Source organism: Aquarana catesbeiana, linkage group LG07 (assembly GCF_042186555.1).
Source record: "Aquarana catesbeiana isolate 2022-GZ linkage group LG07, ASM4218655v1, whole genome shotgun sequence".
Lineage (NCBI taxonomy): Eukaryota > Metazoa > Chordata > Amphibia > Anura > Ranidae > Aquarana > Aquarana catesbeiana.
The window spans coordinates 167,738,977-167,749,298 of NC_133330.1; the positions used below are offsets into that span (position 1 = coordinate 167,738,977).

The 10,322-nt window shown below is 43.7% G+C and overlaps 1 pseudogene; it reads left to right on the forward strand.

The window, feature by feature from the left end:
* Positions 1-9,156: 9,156 nt before the first annotated feature.
* On the forward strand, positions 9,157-9,337 carry LOC141103987 (U2 spliceosomal RNA; annotated as a pseudogene).
* Positions 9,338-10,322: the final 985 nt, after the last annotated feature.

Consider the following 10,322-nt stretch of genomic DNA (forward strand, 5'->3'; position numbering starts at 1 on the left):
GTCCCTCTGCTGCTCCCTCCCTCCCCCCTCCCTTCACACACATCTTCACCTCCCTTGCTATTTCCTCCTTATCTCCTCCACTCTCCACTCCCTTTTCTGTCATCATTCGACCACACTATACTGATATAGTCTCTCCAAAACACAGTCTACCCCTCCCACGGCTCCCTGAAGCCCAATACGAGGTAGGCGGGGCCAGTGATGCAATTGGCCCGCCCACCCTTCTTATACCTCTTCCTAAATGAACGGACACTATGCCTGATGAAGGAGCACGCATGCTCCGAACTCGTGCACGCCCCCAGCGTCACTGTAACCCGGGAAATACAACAACGAACAAGACGATCCACGCTGTGCCTGTCTCAACCCAGCCTGTGACACTGGTTACCACCGGCGCTGCCAGACGGGACAAAAGACAAGTGTAACACACTCCAGCACATAGGATCACCCCCTGTGGAGCCCTGCTGCCCACCACACAGCCTACCCGGACGGATTTTTTACCTGATGTGCCTGTATCTACCTTACTCTGAGTGAGTGCATTTCAACTTGTAATAAAATGTTTATGCTTCAATACTGCACTTAGGTTGGCGTTGCTTCTCTTCTTTTTTATATTTGAATTAATCTGACAATAACAGGATAATAGGAACCTGACATTAGTGCCCTGTACACACGATCGCACATTCCGACAACAAAATCCATCGGATTTTTTCTGATGGATGTTGACTCAAACTTGTCTTGCATACACAAGGTCGCACAAAGTTGTCAGAATTTCCAAACGTCAAGAACACGGTGACGTACAACACGTACGAAGGGACTATAAAAGGGCAGTTCAATACCAAGTGTGCCCTTTGGGCTCCTTCAGCTAATCTCATGTTTATCTCGTGTTAGTAGAAGTTTGCTTAGAGACGATTTGCGCTTTTCAGACTTGTAATTTTCAGATCGTTTTACTGCTGTTCAGTTTGTGCTTGTGGGTTTGTATCTGCTTTTCAGTGCGTGCAGTCCGTTCGTATTTGATTTGCAATGTGTTCTTGTCGGCTCGTTGCTGATTTTCAGCTCGCTCTTCACAGGCCTTGCTGTTGTTCAGTGCGTTCTGTTAGTTTGTTCTGACCAGCTGACTGTTTTGAAGCCATGTTGCGGGTGCGTACTCGTCATAGAGTTCGTGATGTTTGGTGTTGGGCTTCTTGCTTTGACACAAGCCCAGTCCATGAACAGGGTGAGGAGGAGTTCATGGACCAAGAATTGGTTACTCCAGCGTGACCAATTCTCTCATATGCCTTTGCTGCGTGAGATCCGTGAGAATAATCCTGATGATTTCAGTAATTATTTCCGGATTATGGACCCCATTTTTCACCGTCTGATGGCTTTGCTGACCCCTTATATCAGAAGGCAGGACACCTGCGTGCGGCAAGCCATCACTCCAGAACAGAGGCTCGTCGCCACCTTGTGGTACTTGGCGACGGGGGGAAGTCTGCAGTATATCAAGTTCTCGACAGGTATCTCCCCCCAGGCTCTGGGGATCATTATCCCAGAGACCTGTTCTGCCATCATCCAGGTCCTGCAGAAGGACTATATTAGGGTAAGTTTTCTCCTTTAACATTGCATTCTATATATTTAATGTTTGCTAATGTATTGTATTTCTTTCCTCATTCCCTAATTACCATGATTGTAATATGCTGTGGATGTCCCCTTTGTTCTCATGCATGCTGTAAGCTTTTAATGCTCTTTTTTGTCCTTTATGCATATTTGCCTTCACTAACCTCCCCAGCATGCTATCCTGGGCCCGTATACACCTCGCCTAGTCACTTAACAATGTATTTTGTCAGCTCCATTGTAGTGTTTACCCTAAACACCCCCTAAAATGTGTACAAATGTTATTTCTGTCCTTAAATTCATGCAGCGTGCCAGAGGCATTTTTTTTGTGGCCCAAACTCATTTGGAACCCTCCCTCCCCGCAACCGCTAAGTCAGCTGATACCAATCCTCTATCTGCTGACTTTGCCAAACCCATACACACTATACCTACCTCTTTTGTGGTCATATTTATGGATAAATTCACCAAAGCATGTAGTGTAAGGGCCTGCCTGAATACTTTCAAATGGTACTGTTTAAAGTTTTGTTCTCCTGTTATCTTGATAGGTAATTGCAGAATGTAAAATTGTGCTTCAATTTGGACAGTGTGTATTTATATTTTTGTATTATGACACTTCTTACCTGTCCAGTGCCAATAGTGTAAGTAAGGAGGGGCTGGCCAAAGTAAAACACATTATGTATGCATTCATCTCTCAATGAAGTGGAGAGGGTTACCTGTCCAAAACATCTCCCCCCCTTAAATTTTTACAATGGGCCATCAGAGGGGGGGAGGAATCTGATAAGTGGACCTTATACTTTTGTCTTTAAATACTCCTTAAAATAAATGTTACACTGACGTTGGCCAAGAATGTTTGTGTCTAATCTGCTTGCAATGTTTATGTGCAAAATAACTAATTTTTTTTTTCTTGTTTTGACTCCACAGTTTCCTTCAACGCCACAGGAATGGCAGACTGCGGCCTCCCACTTTGCCACCCGTTGGGACTTTCCCAACTGTGGAGGGGCAATTGATGGGAAACATGTCCACATAGTCCCACCCCCCAACACGGGGTCATACTATTATAATTACAAGGGGTTTAATAGTATTGTGATGTTGGCGGTGGTGTCAGCTACTTACGAGCTCCTCTATATGGACGTGGGAAAAAATGGCCAGATGTCGGATGGTGGAGTCATTGCCCAGACGGAGTTCTACAGGCGTCTCCAGAATGGCAGCTTGGGCTTGCCACCTCCTGAAGACAATATGGAAGGACTCCCGTTCGTCTTCGTTGCGGATGAAGCATTTGCACTGGGGGACCATCTTATGCGGCCATTCCCTATGAGGACCCGGGCCAGAGGGTTTTTAATTACTGGCTGGCCAGAGCCAGAAGAGTGGTGGAGAATACGTTTGGAATAAAGGCAAGCCGGTTCTGCCTATTTCTTACACCAATACACATGTGGAATATAAACTGAATCATATTATCCTTTGTTGCTGTGTTCTCCACAACTTTTTAAGGAGAATTTTTTTTTAACTATGTTGCCTCAGTTGGGCCTGAGGCCGGACTTATTAATGAACAAACCCTGACGGCGTCCTGGCTTGCCCCCCCAAAGCGCCCGCGAGGTCCGTATAAAATACATGGAATACTTTGCGGGTAGGGGGGCCATTGATATGCCAGACAATGTCTGAGACATTTTGAAAATAAATTTATTTTTGAAACTGAACTAATATTTGCTTTGATTTACTGCTTGACTTTCTTTTAGCTGTCTCCTCAGTTATCTAATTGTCTTTTTTTTGGCCTTTTTCTTCAACAGTGCAAACAAAATTTCTTTGAGACATGAGGTCACAATCTCTTCCTCGGCTAACTATTATTATGTTGTGGGTCTGCTACACACACACCTTGTTTTTGTTGTTAATGTATGTAATGCATTACTGACAAAAATATTCATCATTTTCAGCACCATAACAGAAATTTGGGGTGTCCTGAAAATGTCGTGATTGTGGCAAATGATAAAGCACTGTGGGTGTTATTTACTAAAAGAAGACATGAGTTCCCCTATGGTGGAATTTTGAAGGCACTACCATGCAAGTCAATACAATGTAGATAAAATATATACTTTTATTACATAATCAGAAAACAAAATATATACAAATCAGGACAAAAAAAATATTTACAAAATACACTTAAAGCAAAGCACATGTAAATATGGATACGAATGGAGGTGTAATGAAAAGAGAACCGTAAATGGAGGTTGATAAGTCTCACTGAACTGACGCGTTTCAGAAAATCCTTCATTAGGGTTCATAGAGTGAGAAATAGCATCTGGGGGATTACAAAAACAAAGGAATAATTAACATCACATGTAAAAAACCCCTAAGAAAAACAAAGAAAGAGAGAAGAAGAAAAAAGATCAAAACATAAACCTCACTTACTTCCAATATACAAATACTACATAAGTATCCATGGCATAAAAACAATTTCACGGATGTCTCCCCAGCAGTGTACACCTGAAGATTGGCTAGAGAGTATCTCTTCCTAGGTTGTATCGCGGAGGTTAGTGTGCCAGGGAGGAAAAAGTACCCCCAATGGTGCTGAGGGCCGGCGCACCCTGAGACCGGGTGCAGCGTCTGTGTGCAGGCTGGGGACCGGGCGGCTGTGGACCTAGGAACAAAGACACAGCCATGTATAGGATGGGAGAAGGGGTGGTGTAAAGGAAATGGCAGAAGTAATTGTATTAGTGGTGTCTAAAAGGTACATGGGGGTGGAATCCATATATAGAAAACAAAGAAAGGAAACATACCTGTTAACAAAATTCGAAGGTATGGCCTTCAGCTGATAAGGTAAGGGAAAAAACTGGGAGTCTGGACTTGTAACCAACAGGCTGTAAAGAGATGGGGGAGCCTGGTTATAAGGGGCAGAGTTAAGCCGTTAAGCCTGAATGAGGCAGGCAAAGTATAATAAGTAAAGAAGAGAAGCCAGGCAGACACCCCAAGAAAGCATAGATGTTGGAACAATGAGTAACCTAGATACAACCCAGAACATATGTATACTTAACTTACTTAGACAGCCAGATCAGCAAGCACAGATTCAGCGTCCCGCTCCAACCTGGAGATCAAACTGAATGAGCCGGCTTGTTTATACCCCACAGAAGCGAGTCGCCAGCTGATTCACAAAAGGAATCAGCTGGAGAAGGGAAGTATCTCAAACCCATCCCATCCTAACCACCATCGGCTGACTGGTAGTCAGCTTGATGGGGGTGTGTGTTAGTTCCGTCCCGCCAGTGGGCCCCCTGAGTGTCGGCTGCACCACGCCTCCTCGCGGCGCCAGCCCCGATGACGCACTGCGCACACGTGCCAGCCAAGCTGGAACACAAGCGCAGGCATATGTCACGGCGATGCGCCACGGAGTGACGCGCCGCAGCCCACTCCCACCGGCATGGCAAGCCTTCCCTGGGGACAGTCAGAAGACTGACCCAGGGCTGGAATGGAGGAGCGTCCAGGGTGGCAGCTCCTCCCACGATGTCCCGAGGGGAACATCTTTGCCGTGCCGTGTCTGTACACAGAAAGCAGCGCCCACAAAGATGACATCTCACAATATGTGTACTGCAAAGAAAGGAAAAAAGTAAAATCCAAAAAATAGATGATAGCTTAATTAAATGCATACATTAAATGCATAATAAAACTATGTAAATATAGCCAAAACCAATTCAAACACAGGTAAATCATCTGCAGTGGAGACAACCGTAAAACTGTTGCACAGAGAGATCAATAATGGGACAAAAATAGTATATACAATCAAAGAGAACCACCTATGTTCCAATGGAGGGTCCCAGTACTGCCCAAAATTATTATACCCCTACAATGACTACATGTAAAAAAGTATAAGAAAATAAGGACCCCGAAGGGTCAAAAAACTGTCCCTATATTGCATTGTATATGGGTAAGGCAGCGGGAACCGACATAGGTTGTGAAAAAAAGGGAAACATATGGACAAAAGTCTAACTAGGAATGGCTATAGAGAAATATAGAAAGAGGATCAGAGCAAGGAAGGGATTGGAGGAGACCCTATTTCTCCATGCCCCCGGAGTCAAAGCCCTCCAAGAATGGCTTAAAGCATACTGCATCGTTGAGTCCAGGGGGCTTAGTAGCCCGCAAATTATAAATCCACCTCAGTTCAAGCTGGAGGAGATCCTTGTTCCAGTCTCCCCCCCTCAGACTAGGGTGTACCTGATCCAAAATCAGAAATTAGATTTTTGGAAAGATCCCCTGGTGGACCAAGGTGGTGTGCCTACCTAATGGTAAATCGGGATCACATGTCTGCATCCTCCGGATGTGGCGGTATGCCCTATGCCAAAACTCCAGTTTGGTCTTCCCGACATAGAAGCACCCGCAATCACACCGGAGCATGTACACAACCCCCTTGGTCTTGCAGTTGGCAAAGTGTTTGGGCCTGAAAGTACTGCCATCAGGTAAAGTCGGGTTTTTGATAGTATACATGAATTTGCAGTACCCACAGGCCCCACACATGAAAGTGCCCTTATACTTGCAATGCTCGGCAAAGTTGTCTCCCTTGAATTCACTCCTAACCAATCTGGAGGCCGCAGACGTGGCCCTCCTGAAGGTGAAGAGCGGCCTCTCGGGGAGGAGTCTACTTAAATTGGGGTCCATAGTAAGAACGTGCCAAAATTTTGACACAATTCTTCTAACTTCTGTATGTTGATTGCAGTACTTAGTAATAATGCGCAAGGGATTATCCTGATTCCTATGCTTTTGTGAATAAATAAGTGTATGTCGAGTATGCATAGTGGCCCTTTTGTATGCCTTTTTTAGGGAAGTGCGTGAGTAGCCTCTTAGGAGAAGTCTTTCCCGTAAATTGTCTGCTTCGATTTGGAAAGTCGCTTCGTCAGTACAATTTCTGCGCACCCTAAGGTACTGGCTATATGGTATAGATTTAATAAGGCTTGGTGGATGGAAACTCGAGGCGTGTAGGATGGTGTTGCCCGCAGTGGCCTTCCGATAAAGGCCACTGCTGCGTCCACCATCCTGACTTTTAGAGACCATAACATCTAAAAAAGGAATCTCATTATGGCTCGATGACATCGTGAAGGTGAGATTAAAGCGATTTTTGTTCACAGCTGAGAGCCCCCCAGCATGGGGGATAGAGCTGTAAAGGGCTTCTACGTTGATAGTTACCCAACTTGGTGTTATTTACTAAAGGCAAATCCACTTTGCACTACAAGTGCACTTGAAACTGCACTGAAACTGCACTTGTAGTGCAAAGTGGATTTGCCTTTAGTAAATAACCCCCATTACCACTGAAAACACCAACTTTACTCCAAAAACTGCTTTTGTGCATTGAAAGAAGAAGCCACACATTGTTGATTAGAAAACGTTTTACTCAAAGCACATTCACATGTTAAATTGTTTTTGAACAAACCAACATCTTTGGTGTATAACGGAAAATTGTATCAAATACTTACCGTAATTTTCCTTTCCTGATGCCAAACCATGGCAGCATACTAGTGATAGAGCGCCGCCTCTTGACCACTCCCTCAGGACCAGTGAATAGCATAAATGAAAGGCCTAGTTAGGCCCCACCCCATTCTCTTTAATTGGCTACATACTGAAACGTATAAGAGTGGGACCGTATGCTGCCATGGTTTGGCGTCAGGAAAGGAAAATTACGGTAAGTATTTGATACAATTTTCCGTTTTCCTGACGCCAACATGGCAGCATACTAGTGATAAATAACTAGCTGACAGGGTGGGATCTACTTGTCAAACCAATCTTCTAATTAGGATGAAACAGAGGACTGAATAGTCCTTCCTATAAAGTCCCCCGGGTCTATTCCGTCAAGTTTGAGTAGGAATGTAGGAACGACCACGATACCCCTGTACAGATGGGCACCATAGATTCTCTTGAATGTGCTGCCTATGAGGCTTCAACCACTCTGGTAGAGTGCTCCGCCACCACTGAAGGAGGCTCGCTACCCCTAGTCCTATATGCACAACCAAGCCTGCTAGGATCCAGGTGGTAACCTCTTTCCCTTGATGATTCCCAGCTAGAATGAAAAAAAGGTTTATTTAGATGACCTGAAAGGGACAATTGTGGACAAATACTACTTAAAAGTTCTGAAAATGAACAGTACGTATGACTTTCCTGTGTGATGTTGTGGAAAGTTAGGCAATGTCCAGCTGTCTGTTAAATAGCAGGCTGCTGTTATGTTTGATGCAGGATGATCTACAAGACCCAACTCTACACTTTCTGGAGAGAAAGGAATATATATATATATATATATATATATATATATATATATATATATATATATATATATATATATAAATAATTTTACTTTGAAGCTCCAAGAGCTTGAATCTCTGATCACCTTCTGCTTAAAGTTCTTGCAATTGATACTGCCTTGTAAGTATGGCCTGAACCGAACATTGCTCTGTCGGAACAAACGGTTAAACTGATATTAGATCCAGCAACTCCAATAGATCTTTCTTTCCGACTCCTCACGACTACCCTCAAAAGTTGTGCAAACTGAAGGATTAGTGGCCCATTTAAATGTGTTACTGCTGAGATAGCCTATCCTCACATAGTTCACGAGTTTGGCTAAGGCCTGGAGGGAAATATAGAACATCTGAGACTGGAAGGACAATAGGGTCAATGTCTCGCCCTACCAAGAAAAAGCAGGAGGGTTGGGACTTTAAATGAGGTGGGCAAAAGAGGCCAGAGGGACAGTCAAAATTGCATAAAACACTTTATTGATACATAGTAGTACAATGACACAATTTGAGTTCAAGTGGAGATTGTAATAACAAATCATATAGCAGTCACATCCTAACCAATACATGGCAGACATGGTAAACAGCCCCCAAATGATGCAGGGCAAATAATCCTAATCTGGAAAAAATATTCATTTGAGTAGCATAAGATCACAAAATAGATAATTTAAAAACTTGTAGGTATATGATTGTCTGGTGCATGTCGTAATCCCGAGGCGTTTCGTGTATTAAACACTCTTTAGGGGCGATATAGCACCAGGATCTACAAAGAAAAGGGACAGTATGGTGAAAAATGAAAGAAAAAGAAAAAAAAGGAAGAAAAAGATGAAATGAACAAGAGGACCCTATATACAGCCAGTCCCCGCCCCTTGTGTGCCTGCACCGCGTGATGCTGGGGGGGAGCTCTCTGATTGGGGTGGGGACTGGCTGTATATAGGGTCCTCATTCATGTTTAGCCTGTTCTCAGGCAGCACATCCATCACCGGGTCAGATATGGCTGGCCACTTTTCATCATCCTTAGGTAAGGGGGATTATTAGTTGGATATCTCTGTACTCTTTTGTGAGTAGGGGCCCCAGCCTGGTTTGGGGCAACACCTTATACATTTTACTTTCATTACTTTAGAGCTTCATCCTCACCAATTACCAGTGTGGACCCATTACTCTTTGGGGGACCATTGTGTTGTGTCTGAGTCTCTCCCGGCCCCTCTCTCTGAGCTCCTCCCTCAGCTCCTGGACCTGAGCTATTTGGCGGCCTGCAGTCACGGACCCCCTGAGATTCACAATCCTGTGGCATGTGAGTACCCATTTGGGATCAGGCGCTTCTCGGCCTTTTGGCTAAGATCAAGTGTAGTATCGACTTTGCGGGTAGGGGGGCCATTGATATGCCAGACAATGTCTGAGACATTTTGAAAATAAATTTATTTTTGAAACTGAACTAATATTTGCTTTGATTTACTGCTTGACTTTCTTTTAGCTGTCTCCTCAGTTATCTAATTGTCTTTTTTTTGGCCTTTTTCTTCAACAGTGCAAACAAAATTTCTTTGAGACATGAGGTCACAATCTCTTCCTCGGCTAACTATTATTATGTTGTGGGTCTGCTACACACACACCTTGTTTTTGTTGTTAATGTATGTAATGCATTACTGACAAAAATATTCATCATTTTCAGCACCATAACAGAAATTTGGGGTGTCCTGAAAATGTCGTGATTGTGGCAAATGATAAAGCACTGTGGGTGTTATTTACTAAAAGAAGACATGAGTTCCCCTATGGTGGAATTTTGAAGGCACTACCATGCAAGTCAATACAATGTAGATAAAATATATACTTTTATTACATAATCAGAAAACAAAATATATACAAATCAGGACAAAAAAAATATTTACAAAATACACTTAAAGCAAAGCACATGTAAATATGGATACGAATGGAGGTGTAATGAAAAGAGAACCGTAAATGGAGGTTGATAAGTCTCACTGAACTGACGCGTTTCAGAAAATCCTTCATTAGGGTTCATAGAGTGAGAAATAGCATCTGGGGGATTACAAAAACAAAGGAATAATTAACATCACATGTAAAAAACCCCTAAGAAAAACAAAGAAAGAGAGAAGAAGAAAAAAGATCAAAACATAAACCTCACTTACTTCCAATATACAAATACTACATAAGTATCCATGGCATAAAAACAATTTCACGGATGTCTCCCCAGCAGTGTACACCTGAAGATTGGCTAGAGAGTATCTCTTCCTAGGTTGTATCGCGGAGGTTAGTGTGCCAGGGAGGAAAAAGTACCCCCAATGGTGCTGAGGGCCGGCGCACCCTGAGACCGGGTGCAGCGTCTGTGTGCAGGCTGGGGACCGGGCGGCTGTGGACCTAGGAACAAAGACACAGCCATGTATAGGATGGGAGAAGGGGTGGTGTAAAGGAAATGGCAGAAGTAATTGTATTAGTGGTGTCTAAAAGGTACATGGGGGTGGAATC